The sequence below is a fragment of the Schistocerca americana genome, chromosome 1, assembly GCF_021461395.2.
Source record: "Schistocerca americana isolate TAMUIC-IGC-003095 chromosome 1, iqSchAmer2.1, whole genome shotgun sequence".
NCBI classification, from domain to species: domain Eukaryota; kingdom Metazoa; phylum Arthropoda; class Insecta; order Orthoptera; family Acrididae; genus Schistocerca; species Schistocerca americana.
Window position 1 is genome coordinate 712,652,855 of NC_060119.1, and position 17,437 is coordinate 712,670,291.

At 44.5% G+C, this 17,437-nt stretch overlaps 1 non-coding gene across 1 annotated transcript; it reads left to right on the plus strand.

The window, feature by feature from the left end:
- Positions 1 to 864: 864 nt before the first annotated feature.
- Trnaa-agc lies at positions 865 to 937 on the plus strand. Its single transcript has one exon. It is a non-coding gene; the product is annotated as a tRNA-Ala (tRNA).
- Positions 938 to 17,437: the final 16,500 nt, after the last annotated feature.

The following is a 17,437-nucleotide window of genomic DNA, read 5'->3' on the forward strand; positions in this document are numbered from 1 at the left end:
CCATCACACTGCTCCCTACCCTTTGAGAGGTCGCCCATCAGCGTCGTTTCTTCTTTTTCTTTTTCTGGCTATCAGTTTCTTGCAGTAAAACGATTACTCCACATGCGACGACTGCAAAATCCTCTGTTTCCTCGTATGTGCCGGTTAAATTGCAATTAAAACGCTACTTCTACCTCTAAACTCTGCAAACCACTGTGAAATGCACGGAAAAGAGCACGCCCCGTTGTACTAATTATTAAGGCTTCTTTCCGTTCCATTCAAGTACGGCATGCGATAAGAAGGACTGTTTAAGTGCCTCCGTGTAATCTTGTCCTCACGTTGTTGTATACTCTAAGTCATCATTTAAAGCTGGTTCTTGAAACTTTGTAAGTAGGCTTCCCCGGTATACTTTACGTCTATCTTCAAGAGCTTGCCAGTTCAGTTCCTTCGACATATCTGAGGCGTTCTCCCACGTATCAAACGAACCTGTGACCATTGGTGCTGCCCTCCTTGTATACGTTCAATATCCACCTTTAGTCCTATTTGATATGAGTCCCACAAAGTTGAGCAATATCCTTACAGACTTTATAACAATAAAAAAATGGAAACGATTTCAACAAGTTTTCAGATCCAACTGCGATTCCACACGGCCTGATCCTGTAGCTACAACCCGTTCGCTTGCTGAGGATGACGGGCCGAACCCCAATGCGTTGGTGACGGACCTTCGGCCGAATCCATTGGCTGTCGTTCGTTGGCCTTCGGTGGCCTAGTGCGTACGGACTTTTACTCCGCCTCCCCACCAACGCGGCCTCCTGGCTTTACGAGTAACAGAGAAAGTCGGGCATGCAGCGTTTCAGCAGAATGTCAAACACCTTGTGGGTATCTGGGGGCGTAGCTCAGATGGTAGAGCGCTCGCTTAGCATGTGAGAGGTACCGGGATCGATACCCGGCGCCTCCAGGCTACTTTTTTTCGTCGCTGAACAATCTGTGACAATGAACAATAAAATAATCGTTCGGTGGGACTAGCTAAGAATTGTCTAGAGAACAGACGTGTCGCTAACGCCGGTCCACTAGCAAGTTATATATTCATACGAAGTAAATTCATAGGGCTTCGAAGCTGATGGAATTGACACCTCTTTGGCAAGTTGCGTGTTAATGTCACGACTGAAACGCTCTGAGGTTGAAGGCGAATCTGTGACATGTAAAACGGGAACAAGCACAGCACTCCGTTTACAGCTAGGTACACAGTAACACGTGGCCAGTCATCGACTGTACGTTGTTACACACACACTATTAGATACAGAGACAAGGCCATCATAGTTTTATCTGAGACGTGCTGTCCCAGAAATGAAAATAGCTCCATGTGATAGAAAGAAACGATTTTTCGTTCATAAAAGATAATTTTTCTTTGGAAGGAAAAAATTTCCCATTATAAGGGTTGTAGTTCTGAGGTGTAGTTTTTTATGTAGTACTCTGCAATGCAGAAAGCTGTGCACTCGTGAGTCTTCAATTATTTACATTTTTCCGGTGGCGTCCGTCATCCGTGTGAGATAAAGTGTGACCGAACATGCAACTTCCTTTTAGTATCACTATTTCATTCATTACGTTAGAAAATTCACAGAAAATGTGGCAGCCAGTAAAAATTGGCTACAAAATTCATTAACGTTTGAAACTTACAGTACAATTTGTGATATAAAATCTCGATTACCATGATATGTTCTGCTTAAAGCAAAGACAGAGACAATTTAATATAGTGAATCAATACTGTGCGGCCTAAACTTTGATGCGTGCCTGTCGATTTGACGCCGCTTAGGCGGCCTGCGTGTCAGTGTTGCAGCTTAAAACGTCATTCCATCCCCCGTCCCCCAAAAATGAAAAAGACGAACCGCCAGTTACCGACATCTCCATCACATACTTGCGATACTAAACACTAAATCAGGAATCGTTTTCAAGAATGAAACGCTTTCACAAAGGCGCATGTGTCTCTCGAGGTCTTTCTGTGCAAAAATCCATGAAAACTTATTTATCCACGCATCCTCGCCCCCTCCACTCATGCGCTCTCCCTCTCTCTCTCTCTCTCTCTCTCTCTCTCTCTCTATCACACACACACACACACACACACACACACACACACACACACACACACACACACACGCACGCAAACGCACACACAACTTCAAGACACTGAAATGATTTCATAAAGCTCCTACTACGTCTGTAGCTTGAACGGGTAACCGCGTCGAGATTTGAATCTTCGTCCAAAGCGGGATGAACACTGTGAAAAATGAATTGCAAAGCTGTATGTTTACTGATTTCTTCAACATCTAAATAACATAAGTAATGCATTTACTAAATTTATATAAGCCCACTTTAAAATACAGGCTGTTTGTTTTAATTGAGATAACTAAGTGGCTCGAAAACGACGCATCGTACGGAGAAAATGTTCTAGGTGAAAAGTTAATGTCAGTAAAGGGGACAGCTGTCTGTGCTACAACAGCCCACCTTCTAACCACCCCTCCAGCGTGAACGGGTCAACTTTCTGTTCCACATCAGCATTCTACGCCAAGAAATACATTCCGTTTTATCATGGGTGGTAGATGTGCTGTAATCGACAAATATCAAGTGTGCCTATAATTACAATTAAGAACAGACCCAGAATGAGATTTTCACTCTGCAGCGGAGTGTGCGCTTATGTTAAACTTCCTGGCAAATTAAAACTGTGTGCCGGACCGAGACTCGCCCGCGAAATGCAAAGGTCCCGAGTTCGAGTTAATTTGCCAGGAAGTTTAACATAAGCGCACACTCCGTTGCAGAGTGAAAATCTCATTCTGGAAACATCCCCCAGGCTGTGTCTAAGCCATGTCTCAGCATATCCTTTCTTCCAGGAGTGCTAGTTCTGCAAGGTTCGTAAAAGAGCTTCTGTGAAGTTTGGAACGTAGGAGACGAGGTACTGGCAGAATTGAGGCTGTGAGGAGGGCTCGCGAGTCGTGTTTGGATACCTCAGATGGTAGAGCACTTGCCCGCGAAAGACAAAGGTCCCGAGTTCGAGTCTCGGTCCGGCACACAAGAACAGACCCATTCACTTTACATTTATGATGTGACTGTAAACCTTTGTCCCCTGACGGTTGATATTTCTTTTCGAGACTTACTTTAGTGTAGTTGCTTTTGACAGGTAGTGACATTAATGTGACCGGACAGTATATATGCTCGTTGAGCTTGACCTGTCGAGAAGAGAGACTGATCCAGATTCCTTTCCTATGCTACGCTAGCGCTCTGCGTTCGTACTGCGTCTGTAAGTTGCGCTCACTGTTACTGGTTCACTCAGCGCAGCGTGACGCAACTTCGCGCGCTCCCAGCTGAACCGCAGGGCGGGGCCACAGATGAATGTGTTGCTGCCGGCAGGCGGCAGTAGCCTGCAACTGGAAGGCACGGAGCGCCTGACAGATGGCGCTCTGGACCTGGAAACCTGCGTCAAGGAGTATACGGTCACAGTCGCCCGTAAATGTTCTCTGCACTCTCCTGCTCGGCCATTTATCGCAAGCTGGACTCGCTGTTCTCTAAGCTGCTTTCATTGTACCTTATTACTATCACCGCGGCTTAATGTTGCCTCAGTTTTCATTTCATTTTTGTTAAATTCATTGTGAGCATTCTTTAGCAGCAGGTAAAAGAAACTGCACAGTGCGAAAAATGAATACACATAGAAAAGATCACAGCATTTGGTTTGAATTACTGAATTACTCCCACGAGCAGGCAATATAAAAGCCCTGATCTTTGAAGTTAGTGATTAAGTACGAACCTTCCAAGCTACAAAATGAAACTGGAAACGCACGCAGTCTGACCCGAAATAGTTAAAAAAAACTGTACAAGAACTGAAACAGGTGTTCCCTTTCTGCTTGTAGCGTCTAGCAGTCCTCAAGAGGATGTCCGCTTAAGCATTCGCACATCGATTCTCAGCAAGAGAAAGAAAAATTGAACCAATAAATTCAGCACACAATTTACGAATGCCCCTTTCATTCAATACCTCAGCAATATGCTGGATCACTTCGCAGCACATCTAGTAAGCACCGATTGTAGTAACAGCAGTCGTCTACTTAGCTTTCTGTATCTGAAATCTAATTTTGTTCTGAGAGAGAGTACTTATTTCTAATGTTTTTTAGTTGGAAACTGAGTGGCATCTTACGAATAAAAGTATTCACGGCTGCGATTAGAACCAACAACTTAAAGCAATATGGCGGTTTGGCAGTATAGCGCTGTAGCACGTACAAGTAACAAAGAAATGACTTGGATTAAGGCCGGCCGGGGTAGCCGAGAGGTTCTAGGCGCTACAGTCTGGAACCGCGCGATCGCTACGTCGCAGGTTCGAATCCTGCCTCGGGCATGGATTTGTGTGATGTCCTTAGGTTACTTAGGTTTCAGTAGTTCTAAGTTCTAGGGGACTGATGACCTCAGCAGTTAAGTCCCATAATGCTCAGAGGCATTTGAACTTGGATTAAGGGGAAATAATTCAGATATGAGTTTATAAACAAATAAGTATATAATGTTACCGAAAGACTACAGTTGGTTTACAAGCCCACATTGTTCCTTGAAGCAATACAGACGCGCATGAAATTCACAATGACCATCGCAAGTTCTCAATATACGAGGGTTATTCGGAAAGTAAGGAACGATCGGTCGCGAAATGGAAACCACAGTGAAAATCCGATGAAGTTTTGCACAGGTGTGTTGGGCAGTGTCTCTAGTATGCCCGTCATTCGCGTTACGTCATTCTTTTTAGTTCTGAGCACACACGGAGCAAATAAAGATACCTAGAACAATAGTGTCTCCCGCCAAGTACGAGGGCCTGGTAGAAATTTCGCCTGAAGTTAAGCAGCCAACATTACATAACTGTCGCGCGGTTTCTTCTTAAAGACAATTTTATTCTCAGCCGCATTATGCAGGGGCATTCTTTTCGATTGGAAATGTTTCATTACCCACAATACAGCCTGTAATTGTCTCTGAGTTTCATCTCTGCTCACATGAACCGCTCGCTATGAAGGCAACATTCTGGCACAGGCAACGAGCTGTAGGCTAGCGTAGAGAATTGACGGAAAGCACTGGCGGCTGCCTTCTATAACGAGAGTATTGTAAAGTTGGTACAACGCTACGACAAACGTCTTAAGTCGGATCGGCGACTAAGGAAATAAGTAGCTGGAAATTGTAGCGAACTGTTGCAAATAAAACAGTTTTGATTTTCACTGTGGTTTCCATTTCGCGACCTATCGTTCCTTACTTAACGAATGGCCCTCGTACTACAACGTTCAGAAGACAAAAACTTTTTTATAATATAGCATAGGATGATAACTTTAAATCTACAGCACGACGGATTGAAAAGCTAACATTCGTCGCTATAATCAACTTCCATTTACTCAAAATTGAGCGATCTAAGCTTTTCCATTGCACCATGCGGAAGAATACTGTCGCAGGTATGACCGCGGAGTAATCGTCAGTAATCTGCGCAGAAATTTAGTAAGCAATCCCAAGACAACCTAACCAGTTCACCTTGGCTTCAGCACGGCAAATAATTGAAGTAACCTCACCCAATTTCTTCATCTTTGTAGCATCTCCAAATCACCTCAGATCCACATCAGTCAAAGCCAGTCTTCCTCTCAAGGCAGAAATCTCACCACTACCACGTCCGAACAGTCCAGGACAAGAATTAGAATGGCGGAACCATGTTCAAACAAGCAAACCCTAATTGCTTCCAGACCGCGAAAGCTACTCCATTTGTCTGTTGACAAACCGCCTTCCCAAAGATGCGAAAATGTCTCTGTGGAGACACAAAAAGGTTGCTCAAGGAGATTATTTCGATAAATCGAAGGTGAATTTGGTAGAGATAAGCGAAGTATTCCAAAGATCACCACTGAGATCTATAAAAAGAAAAATATAGTGGGTAAAAATGAAATTTTCGAATGAACTGGCAACTTTCAGTCCATGCTGTGCATGCTGCTACACGGTTTTTGACGGTAAATATATAGTGCCAATGATACTGATTTTCTGTCCTATTGCATTCGTATATTGAACGAGGGAAAAGTATTTGTCTGCACGCCTTGGTGCGTGCTCTAATCAACTCGAGGTACACAACACCCAGACAACAGAAACTTTGCACAGTCGGCCTCACACACTAGTTCCCTGTATTTACAGTAGTGTACAAATTAAGTGAGACAAAACGATTACACTGTGCACATTCGTTACTGTACGTACAATACAGTTTGTTGCTTACTTATTATGAACCTTCCCGCCATAAGGTGGAGTATCAGGACACACGTCACAAGCCCCTGTCGTATACAACACTTCGCTAAAAAACTGTTTTTCCCCTCATAAATCAGAGTCGTTTGCTTTATATACATAACACATACTACCGCACACTAGCGCTGTTTCCTGTGCTAACGAAAACAAACAAGACGCGTCGGTTCCGATACCGTTTTGTGGGAGGAAGGTTGATAGTAATGTTTCTTTCTTTTGCTTTAAAGACCTGAACACGTTGTGGCTTAGATACACCCAGATTAGAGAAAATTGTTCATACTTCGTCGTCGTGAAACCACACTCATGAAACCACACAATTACTAACGTGGATTCTTTGTTTAACAGTTCATTTTAACAAAACGCTTTTGCACTATACCCCACTGAAGCACATTAATTCTGTTTTCTTCCATGGACATCTTCACTGCTTTTGAAATGTGCCACATGACCAGAGCCCGTTGAAATGTTCCTCCATCATCTTCGGAGGTCTGATGGAATGCCACAATCTTGCGCCTAAGGATTTCCATGTATCTGGTTAAATTAATGATGCCATCAACTGGAACTAGTGCCTAAGGAGCACCTGCAGTGAAGACAGCTCAAAACATTTTTCGGGAGGGTATTTTACAGTCTGTTCAAGATGCTCAGCGCTCACTACCCAATGGGTGTTTCGCCTGACAACCCTCGCTCTGTATCTTTGAACAATAAAATTTGGCTCATCACTGAAAATAACGCGTTTCCAGTCATTGGAGGCCGAAGATTTATATATTTTTGTCGCCGCCAACCAATTTCTCTTCATGAGAGGTGTCAACAGCTGCTTTCGTGTCTTCCGCCCACAATCAAGAAGCCTACACCATACCACTGCAGAGTCAGTTCAAACGGAGCCAATAAACCTCACTGAAGATCCTTACCGGTCTTGAGAGGATGAGTTTTACAATTTCTAAGTAGCCGGCCGCTGTGGTCGAGCGGTTCTAGGCGCTTCAGTCCGGAACCGCGCTGCTGTTACGGTTGAAGGCTCGAATTGTGCCTCGGGCATGGATGTGTGTGAAGTCCTTAGGTAGGTTTAATTAGTTCTGAGTCTAGGCGACTGATGACCTCAGATATTAAGTCCCGTAGTGCTGAGAGACATTTGAACCATTCGAAACACTTGATTTTTCCCACACCAACAACAGAGGCAATGTCTCTTATAGGCATAAATCTGTGTTCATGAACAGGAAGTGTTTTTGTCCATTTTAGGACAGCTTTCTCGGCGAGAAGACAAGTAATACATGCTGTTGCCATACATACAAGAACTGAACTGAACGGGACCTACAGTTGTTGTTTATAGTCAAGGCAACAAAAGCCCGCCAATAAGCCAACAATTGGGCGGTTAAAATTGGTTACAGATAGCCAACTTCAATTCTTTATAAAACATGGGCTTGCCCCAATTAATTTGCACACTACTGTACATGGTTTCGCGAGAAAAGTGTCGCTTTTGACACTTCCTGCCAGATTAAAACTGTTTGCTGCACCGGGCTCAAACCTCGGATCTTTGCGGCAACTGATCTGCCGACTGAGCTTCATTTCCGCTCGTGCTTCGTCTCCTTCCTTGCAAACATCAGAGATGTTCTTCTGCATACCTTGCGGGACTAGGACTCCCGCAAGAAAGGATACTGTGGAGAAATGGCTTAGTCACAACCTTGAGGATTATTTCCAGAACAAATGATCATCATCAGCGGAATGTGCGCTTGTTTAAAACGAGTGAATTGACACCAATGAACTTTCTGAGTTGCAAATACTCTTGATCAAAAAATACGTAAGTTATATCACACAGACATATGCATCGTCAATGTCATTATTAACAGATTACAGATATTGCCAAAGAAGGGTACTGAAGGACTTAGATCGCTGAAATAGATTCTAAATTCATTTTTTGTATACGCCAATCAAATGGCCACGTGATCACACCGGACCTTCAGAACTCCACTGGGATCTTTCCTATGGGTTAGTCCGCCCTACCCCTGCCCTTACCATCCCTTCCTTCATCTCTTCCTAACTGTATTATGGCTTTACTTCGCAGATGCTATGGAAAGTTTGTGAAACTTGACGTAAATAAGCGCACGGTCTAATATTGGAAAATTATTTAACCTAATACTTAACTCCTGCATTACATCCCAAACAATCAAAAGAAAATAATGTCGTGAATTAAATATACATAGCTAATACTTGCAATACCGTGACAATTTCTTCCGCCTCCAGAATAGAAACCAAATATGCTAACTTTATTCTTAATTATCACGATTACGGAAAAAGTTACTCAGTTACAGAAAATCGTCACAAAGTTGTCAAAAATTACACCTGAACATAACAGAATTTGTCCTAATTTTATAATGTTGGATGTGGTAAAATCGTCAGAGTTTGCGGAACTCAGACGATGGCGGAATTCCGAAGTTCGACGAACCTGATAGTTAGTAGCAGAATTTCCATCTGCTTTTCTAGTAGTACTGTGTTACCTTGCTCTCGAAGTAACGCTGCAACTTTTATCAGAGAATATCTGCCCCGTTGGTACGTATTTTCCGTCCGTGCTGCACCGACCCACGCAGTTCTGCGATGTGAATTACTTGGTTGGCGCGCTGGCTCTTCGTTCGTTTAACTGTCACTTTTTAAATTGTAGCTGCCGCTCAGCATCCCGTCACGTGAAACGTCAGTCATGCGTGCATGCATTCTGCAGCGTGCTGTATTGTGTGGGCGACAGTAACCGCTTCTGTTTATGGGGCCATATCGTACGCTGACATTTTATTCATTGACGCGGCATTGAAATTTCGCCTCCGTATCGTTAATCCTTTGTCGTGCCCACATCTTTCCGCTACTGACAAAGCGCGATGTTTAATCATTTACGTCACTGCTACCGTTCCGTGAGGCCTCGTTTATTCACAATAGTCTCATCGATCGTTCGTAACTGCAACTTTTCCCATTATATCCTACGCTTCGTTAGAGCGACGTTTGCGAATACACATCCTGGTTTTATTTGTCTTTTTATCGGTCAATGACACATTTTGTTACTCTGGTGTTTGACCAATCTTTTCGTTTTTCATTAGCGTGTAACAGCAGTTCGAGCCGCGGTCATCAAAGACGTTTATTCTTGAGCTTCATAAGTTATATTAAAATAGTGTTTAAATCAGTATCCTGCGTGTATATGACTAGTTCATTGACCAAATGAATTTTTACTTTATTGTTACCAGACTAGATAGAGCAACAAGAATGTTAGCACGTTATCTTTTTCCGTTTCTGGTATCAATGTATTCATATACAACTCTCTGTGTACTATCCTCTGTTCATTACACAACTTCCTAAAAACAGACTTGTCAAAAGTGCTTCTTTAGTAATTCATTCTCTGCTATTAGATTACACACAATGCATTTGATAATACACTACTGGCCATTAAAATTGCTACACCAAGAAGAAATGCAGATGATAAACGGGTATTCATTGGACAAATATATTATACTACAACTCACATGTGATTACATTTTAACGCAATTTGGGTGCATAGATCCTGAGAAATCAGTACCCAGAACAACCACCTCTGGCCGCAATAACGGCCTTCGTACGCCTCGGCATTGAGTCGAACAGAGCTTGGATGGCGTGTACAGGTACAGCTGCCCATGCAGCTTCAACACGGTACCACAGTTCATCAACAGTAGTGACTGGCGTATTGTGACGAACCAGTTGCTCGGCCACCATTGACCAGACGTTTTCAATTGGTGAGAGATCTGGAGAATGTGCTGGCCAGGGCAGCAGTCGAACATTTTCTGTATGCAGAAAGGCCCGTACAGGACCTGCAACATGGCGGTCGTACATTATTATGCTGAAATGTAGGGTTTCGCAGGGATCGAATGAAGGGTAGAGCCACGGGTCGTAATACATCTGAAATGTAACGTCCACTGTTCATAGTGCCGTCAATGCGAACAAGAGGTGACCAAGACGTGCAACCAATGGCACCCCATACCATTACGCCGGGCGAAACGCCAGTATGGCAATGACGAATACACGCTTCCAGTGTGCGTTCACCACGATGTCGCCAAACACGGATGCGACCATCATGATGCTGTAAACAGAACCTGGATTCATCCGAAAAATGACGTTTTGCCATTCGCGCACCCCTGTCCGTGATGCAGCGTCAAGGGTAACCGCAGCCATGGTCTCCGAGCTGCTAGTCCATGCTGCTGCAAACGTCGTCGAACTGTTCGTGCAGATGATTGTTGTCTTGCAAACGTCCCCATCTGTTGACTCAGTGATCGAGACGTGGCTGCACGATCCGTTACAGCCATGCGACTGCTAGTGATACGAGGGCGTTGGAAACCAGCACGGCGTTCCGTATTACCCTCCTGAACCCACCGATTCCATATTCTGCTAACAGTCATTGGATCTCGACCAACGCGAGCAGCAATGTCGTGATACGATAAACCGCAATCGCGATAGGCTACAATCCGACCTTTATCAAAGTCGGAAACGTGATGGTACGCATTTCTCCTCCTTACACGAGGCATCACAACAACGTTTCACCAGGCAACGTCGGTCAACTGCCGTTTGTGTATGAGAAATCGGTTGGAAACTTTCCTCATGTCAGCATGTTGTAGGTGTCGCCACCGGCGCCAACCTTGTGTGAATGCTCTGAAAAGCTAATCATTTGCACATCACAGCATCTTCTTCCTGTCCTTTACATTTCGCGGCTGTAGCATGTCATCTTTGTGGTGTAGCAATTTTAATGGCCAGTAGTGTATTTACTCTCCTCAGAGAAACAACATTGACACAGGGTTTAACGGAAGCACTTTAAGACATCAGCAGCAGAAAGGGTGACGTCATCAATCGCTGAGAACTGAAAATAAGATGCTTGAGTAAAAGTATTTAATGAGTTTGTCGCAGGCTCACAGTCTATTACCCTAGGAGGGGGCTCATGTATCTTTTGTGAGTAAGTGCACGGCGAGAATGGGGGTCCAGGAGGGTCTAGGCAAACACCTAGGTGCGAAAAAATTCATCCTATACTTAGTATGTACTGCAACTGAGGGGGATGCTTTTACACCGTCAAGCCATTACTGTTTGTGAAAGATATTGAAGATAAATTTGGTGAAGTTGAGTCATTGGGGGAAATTTGCAATGGATCACTGTTGCTTAAGCCTCCTCTGCTACCCGAGCTACAGCTCTTCAGGCATGTGAACGTCTTGGTGAAATACCAGTGACAAATGACCCCACACAAGACTTCGATTATTGTCCAAGAAATCATATTCCACTGAGCTTCAAACAGACAAAGAGCCAGAGGCAAATCATGCATAGTGAGATGTAAATTTTGTTCAGTATGTCTAAGAAGGCCCAAAGAATAGTAGGTGCAGGTGCCTTTGTCTTAGCCTTTGAACGAGATGTCCTCCCAGAAAAGGTTATTCGTGTTGTATAGGTGTGACATGAAATTGAACGTCCCACTGCCAATGAGATGCTTCTGATCCTTTTACTTAGTGGTCATCTTGCTGCAAAATGCGAAAACTGCAGACGATCACTCCATGAAGGTAGTTCTGGTGTGGACAACTACCTTTGTGTGTCAGTTGCACAGAACGTCATCCTCAACGTTCACAGGTTTTCCCAGTCTTCTAGAAGGAAAAGAAAATCCAGAAAAATAAATTTACTGACCACCCATTGTATACTGTGGCATGCAAAAAACATGAACACTTACTTCCTGTTGATATGACGTCCAAGTAAGTCACAGCCATCGTTGTCGCAATCTCAATTTCTCGAAACTAGTTCTCCCACTACCATCCTCTGTTGTGGTTCCCAAGGCATTGCCTTCAGGAACCACTTCCTTCTCCCAGGCGTATACTGGTGACAAGACTCCCTCTTGGGACCCTTCTCCCTGGATTTGCACAGATCAGAGGGCCAACACAAGCCAGTGGCTAGAGGCACCATGACCTATGAGTCCCAGGGCTGCCGGCTCTTCTTGCAGCGCCACATATATCGTGGATAGGACCTCTAATAACCCCAGCCACCAAAGGCTGCAAAGAGTAAGAAGGAAAATCGGAACAAGGCCACTCTGGTTACCTCAGAAGCGCAGGATCCTCCCACGCTGTTGGATTATGAACGATGCTCAAACATGTAATTCCACCACCATCTGCGACAGGCAGTGTGATCCTAGGGCATAACCAGTCCTCCTGGCCCCTTCACAGCTAATCTGGACATCCGTAATGTGAACTCACTTGGTGATTCCAATTGCCTTTCAGTGAATACCCCTTGAGCATGTATGGGCCTTCTGACAGACAGTTTGTTACCGACCGTGATATGTGTCGCTTTACTGATGGTACTCCTGTCTACTTCAGTGCCGTCCATGTCACCTTTTCAGCTATCGATCTAGTGAGCTCTTCCTCCAGCCTTGTGGCTTCACTGCATTGGTCACTATATGACGATCTACGTGACAATGACAGTTTTCCACTGATCCTATCGCTTCCTTGCCGCCGCTGGATGGACCAACTACTATGTTGGGTAGTTCGAAGAGCTGACTGGCAGTTACACATCTCTGCCGTTACCCTCGTCCCCTCCCTGTCAGATTGTATCCAAGAGGTTGTGCAAGACATCTCTGATGTGATCACCCACACCGCTGGAACTGCTATTCCCGTTTCTACAGGTCCCCTCCGTTGCTGGCTGGTGCCAGGAAGACCAAAGTTATTGCAGTAGCTATTCAGGTTCACTAAAGAGTACTGAAGTATTCCAAGCGACATTCCTTGCAGATTTACCTTATCGCTTTAAAGTGACTTCGTGATAAGCTCACTATCTAATTAAAAACAGTAAGAAGGAATATTAGGAGCGCTCTGTCTCCTCCCTGGGAATGTGTGCCTCTTCCTCCCAGGTGTGGGTCGAGCCCTGTAGTCCTCTGGGCTGCAAGTGACCAACAACTGTTCTGGGTCCTGCCCTTCAAGGTGTTCTTTGTACTGATGCATTGGTTCTTGCTGAACACCTTGCGACCAACATGGCGACAACATCGGCGTTCCCTTTTGATCTAGCTACCTATCTCCTGCAGAAATGACAAGCTGAAGATGTTCCCCTATATTTCACCCATCGTCAAGCTGAGTCATATAATAAGCCTTCCACTGACTGGAAACTGCTTCAGGCTCTTGTCTCATCTTGCAATGTGATCCCTGGCCCCAATTCTTTTCATAATCAGATGATGTAACATCTGAATGTTACTAAAAGGCTACATTTACTTGGGGTCTTAAACCATATATGGCTCAAAGGCGTCTTTCCTACCCACAGACTACATTAGGTATCTACTTTCAGGACCTTTTGGCCCCAAATCATTGTGGTTTCTGGAAGTGGCAATCCGCAACCCACCATCTGGTATGGTTGCAAAGACCAATCCAACAGGCTTTTTCTAAACGCCAACACCTCATTGCATTCTTTTACCTACATAAGGTGTATGGCACTGCTTGGAGCCATCAAATGTTACTTACCCTCTATGGTTGGGGTTTTGAGACTCCCTACCGATTTTTATTCGCCATTTCTTATCCCACCAACTGTTCCAGATTCGAGTGTCATTCTCTTCCTCATTACTGTCAATGGGCTAGTAACCTTTGCTTGGCGACTTGCCACCCTTGCACTATATGTCGAGAATGGTTGCATTTCTTACAACTCCCATTCAGTAGCCTCAGCTGAACGACGTCTCGGATGACGTCTGATGGGCTTCTGTGTGGACCTTTTCCCATGATTTCCAGTTATCAAAAATGTTCAAATGTGTGTGAAATCTTAAGGGACTTAACTGCTAAGGTCATCAGTCCCTAAGCTTACACATTACTTAACCTAAATTATCCTAAGGACAAACACACACACCCATGCCCGAGGGAGGACTCGAACCTCCGCCGAGACCAGCCGCACAGTCCATTCCAGTTATCTACAGCATCTTCTGCAAAAATTTCTGGAATCGTATCAAGGTCCATCTGACCCAGAGCACTGAGTAACAAGCTCTTGGACGTTGTTGCACATGCCCCAGTGTTTGAGCCTCTATTTCAATCGAAAGCTGACTTGGCTGCCCTATGTTTGTAAATTAAAGACTAGTTGTATGTGGAAGCTAAACGTTTGCTCGTTCCTTGCTCACATATCTTGGGGCGTGGATCGTGCTCCTCTTCTACGTATTTACTGAGCCCCAGTGTCATCCTGACTGGACTATGGTTGTCAGGATTACAGTGCAGCACACTCGGTTTTGAAATTGGTGGACCAAGTCCATCACTGTGGAGTTCGTCTAGTCACTGGAACCTTCTGGATTAGTCCCGCAGACAGTCTCCTCGCTAAAGTGAAGATCTTACCTCGTCATTTCCGATGGTACCAACTCTTGGTCTTCCTTGCAATCGTAATTTGGCCATCCAATGTACCACATTCATTTTGCATACAAGGGGCGTCAACCTCCTGATATTCGCCCTTGGGTGGGATTGCCAGTTGGAGTGTGCCTGGCAGCCCTCTGCCAGGACCTCTGCCTTTCGTCCCTGGATTGTGCTCCCCAGCACTCCCTTGGTTGGAGGTCAAGCTACGAATTAGGACTGATCTATTTCAACGTCCTTAAGCCTGCCACATCCATGACCTTTCGGTGTGTGTTACTTCCAGTTCATTGACAGTTCTGGATTGCTACCATCCTTTGCACTGCTGGCTTTCAAACTGTGGATAAGAGGGGATACACTTTTACGTCCCCCACAGATCAGGAACACCATTCGTTGCCAGGAGCATGTGTTCTTATAGATGAGCTGAGAGCCGTTAACAGAACCCTCCAGTTTATTAGAGGGACCTCCCGTGACTGCACTTTAATATGTAGTAACTCAATGAGCAGCATTTAGGCCGTTGGTACATGTTACTCTTGGTCTCTGCTATTCATGACCTTCCCATGAACACAGTCATAGTGACAGCTCGATTGTCTTTATGTGGGTCTCAAGTCATATGATCATACCAGGAAATTAACTGACATACAGTTTGACTAAAGGAGTGATTACTTAGCCCCATTCGCTCTGCTGATCTCTGGTGCCGATTTGCAGGTGCGAATAAGATCTCTGTTCACTCGTAGATGGAATGAAGCTTTATTGGCTACTGCCTCCTCTGATAAACTCTGCGCTATCAAGGAGACTGCTGCTGCATGGCGCTCTTCCTTTCGTTTTTTCCAGGAGGACTCTCCAACGTTGTAGACGTGGAGCCTTACAGATATCCTGGTGGAATGCCCCCCTCTTCTGGCCCTCCACGATGAGCATGGCATTCTGAATTCTATGCCTGTTTTTATTTTCAAATATAAGGTTTTAAGATACCGTCAGGACAGGGAAAGGGTGGTTGGGGTTGGGGCATCTCCCGCTGCATGCTGGGTTTGGGGACTCCCGGTCCTATCTCTTTGATCAGCCCACTCTTTCATCTCTCTCTTACTGTGTTTTAGTTACTTTTAGATGCGATTTGTGTCCTTTTCTGCCGCATTCTATTTTGTATTTTAGAGGTAGCACACTGTTGGTTAGACGCATTGACTGCACTAAGTTGGTGGTGAGACTAGCCCCGTCGCACGTGGACGTCCACATGTTGCCTTACTTATTTCTCTCCTGTTGTTGTTATTATTGACAGACCAGCAGATGTCTATTACACTTTTGGCCTTCTCACCTTTACTGTTCTGAATCGGTCGACTAGAAGACATTCTTCGCTCTTTTAACTGTCTTTGCCATTTATCAGGCTAGCAGGAGTCAGACGTGGGATGGGGCTTTCTTCGTCATTAGATGATCCCTGCGAGACCCCCCGTCGTCTCTGACTTCTGTTCCAGCCCATACCATTCTCTGTAAATTCATTCTCAGCTCTGGCATCAGTTTTGCCTTCAGTGCCTTATTTTTACTGCTCCTATGTACTTTCATCATCAGAAAACGTACTTTGTGAGCGTCACTAATTATTCCGGAGGAACTACCCCTGGATCGAGGGACTGATAACGTAGCTGTTTAGTTCCTTGATCCCGAGTCAGCCAACCAACCGATCACAAGCTATTATGCATAACTGCACTACTCTGTGACAAATTCTCTTCATAGAAAATTGCTGTAAAACTGATCCGTAGCATTTCATGGTGTACTTTCAGGTGTTCAGTCAAGTTGCTGATTCCAACAAGTTATGCCATTGCTCAACCACGTCCAGTAAATCTGAGAGATTATATAGTTTGTTGTTCTCACACACCAAGCGAATTAACACAAAAAAAATAAAAAAACCTCACCACCATCAGCAACAACATCGATATCATCAGTTGAAAAACCACTGTCGATTTCAGGCCTCCTCCAGACTTCTACAAGGATTATGTTCTTCACCCGTACACATTCACGCGGGCCGGCCGTGGTGGTCTAGCGGTTCTAGGCGCTCAGTCCGGAACCGAGGGACTGCTACGGTCACAGGTTCGAATCCTGCCTCGGGCATGGATGTGTGTGATGTACTTAGGTTAGTTAGGTTTAAGTAGTTCTAAGTTCTAGGGGACTGATGACCACAGATGTTAAGTCCCATAGTGCTCAGAGCTATTTGAACATTCACGCGGTATGGATATTTCTTAACGTCATCTATTCACGTGCTCTGGTGTCTATTCGAATACCGCAAGAAACTGATGTTTCATCAGTTTCGCCTTTCTAATGTTTAGATGAAACCACGTCAAACGAAGATTGTGCAAGGACGTGTCATGCGACGCCCATTCGCTACAAAAATAAAATGTTATTTACATTATAATTTTAACTGCGAAACTTATAGAATAGTCCTGGGTTATTTACAGAAGGCGACTGCGAAACACGCAGAATAAGTAATTGCGGATGTGAACAGTGGCTGGAAACATCTGCAGTGCTGGGCTGTCTTCATATTGCTGTCTTGCAGCTGTTGTATTCAATCGCTATCGGAAATACTTTAAATAGACCAGTAAACATCGTACAGCTTTAATAACGTAGATTGACGGTTCCCCTGAAAATACTGGGGTGAATTACTCGCGACGTATTGCGCAACAAAGGAATAGTATTGGTGACTGTTTTCACTGTGTTTTCTTCGTTTGACGTATGGAAGCCATAGGCTTGTTGTGAAATCTAAAATGTTAATGTTGTTAAATATTTTGGTTTCCACGACTTTGCCACAACTTGGTGGTCGATCTATTTGTGATACAACGCTGGACCAATTTCAACCAAACTTGGTACATATA